At 40.8% G+C, this 1,841-nt stretch overlaps 1 non-coding gene across 1 annotated transcript; it reads left to right on the forward strand.

Moving 5' to 3' along the window:
• Positions 1–332: 332 nt before the first annotated feature.
• Positions 333–439, forward strand: LOC113728295 (small nucleolar RNA R71). The gene has a single exon (XR_003458024.2). It is a non-coding gene; the product is annotated as a small nucleolar RNA R71 (small nucleolar RNA).
• The last annotated feature ends 1,402 nt before the right edge of the window (positions 440–1,841 follow it).

The raw sequence follows: 1,841 nt of genomic DNA on the forward strand, positions 1-1,841 counted from the left end.
AAAGGGGGCACGTGTCCGTGCAATGATCCATGCTAGTGCAGATTCCACAAACCTTCACTCGCGGTGTGTTTCCCATGGCTAATTGTCTAACAGCGGATGTCAACTCTGACAGTTGCTGCTGAATGGATGACGTCTCTACCTTGTTAACCCTACGAGTGGAGTTACTCTCATGGTACCTAAACTGCAGAGAGTTCTCTGCCATGGCTTCAATAAGCTCCTATGCTTCCTTCAGTGTCTTGTTCGCCAGGGCACCTCCACTTGCAACGTCAATGATACTCCTGTCAATTGACTGGAGCCCTTCATAGAAGTACTGGGTCAACAGTTGTTCACTAATTTGATGTTGCGGGCATCTAGTGCACAACTTGTTGAACCTTTCCCAATATTCATGCAGGGACTCTCCGGGATACTGTTTAATGCTGCATATTTCCTTTCTCAAACTCGCAACTCGGGATGCGGGGAAGAATTTTTCTAGAAATTTCTTTTTCAATTGTACCCATATGGTGATACTACCTGCAGGTAGATAATATAACCAATCTTTTGCTGCATCCTTGAGAGAGAAGGGGAAGGCTCTAAGTCTAATTTACTCCTCAGTGACCCCAGGAGATTTCATGCTAGAGCAAACCATTTCGAACTCCTTGACGTGTTTGTAGGGCTCTTCACCAGAGAGACCATGGAACGAGGGTAGGAGATGAATCAACCCCGACTTCAGTTTGAAGGCGGTATTCTCAGCCAAAGTGGGAAATGTGATGCACAAGGAATGGTGAGTCAACTCCGGGATAGCCAACTTCCTTAATGTTTGGGCGTTGGCCATGCTAAATTCGTTTTCTACTGACTCGTTTGCAGTAGATAAGTGCCATTCTTTTCGTCGCTTGGTCTTTTGCCTTCGCCTACGCGCTGCCTTCTCAATCTCAGGATCGTATATTAATTCACCTGTGCGAGAAGAATGGGGCATAAACTAGCAAAAATATCAAGAAAAAGAAAAAAAACTGAACTAAAAAAGAAATAAATATTTCAAACGCTAGTCCCCGGCAACGGCTACAAAAATTGACAGGTGCCGAACCTGTGCAATAATAATAAATAAAACCTAACTACCACCTGAAACAGTCAATAGTCAATTCGAGTACTGGAGCAGGAACTCTAGGTGTGCAATGGGTTACTTAATTCACCCTGTTCCCGAAGAGTTTGCTTAATCCGATATACTTGAATCAATTATTTAACTGATTTCACTAACTAGTAGACAGTGGCAAGTAGGGTCGTCTCCTCAGGGACTAGCGAGAGGAATTTATTTCTTTTCAAGTCAAAACAAACAGGGGGGTTTTAGAATTAAATACCAACTAAATAAATTAAATGCAGAAAATAATTAATTAACAGGAATAATTAAGAGAAACTCTAGCCAAGAGTACACTTCACAAATGGTTCATGCACTGATCATCGATTCACAGATAATTCCAACATTTATTGATAGACTGGTTATAGTTGTCATGCACGCGATAAACAACCAATTCTTCCTTAATTTATCGATAGCTAAGGTACGACCGTTAGCTATTTTCCTAACCCAAAATCAACCCTAGGTACGATCGTAGGATTTAATTTCTAACTTGCATTAAATATTATAAAGGTCCAATCCTAACTAACAAACACGCTACGAGAGTTTGTTTAAACTAGATCGTATGTTCCCCTGACATAAACCCAATTACGCCAGTTGCTACTAAGGCAGAGATAACGAACAATTACGGATTCAATTACCCCTACTTAGGAAAATAGCCTATATGAATAATTAATTATTGCGCACTAACCAATCATACACAAGACTATAGCAATTGAAAGCAAGAAACATATAA

The sequence above is a fragment of the Coffea arabica genome, chromosome 9c (assembly GCF_036785885.1).
Source record: "Coffea arabica cultivar ET-39 chromosome 9c, Coffea Arabica ET-39 HiFi, whole genome shotgun sequence".
Taxonomy (NCBI): Eukaryota; Viridiplantae; Streptophyta; class Magnoliopsida; order Gentianales; family Rubiaceae; genus Coffea; species Coffea arabica.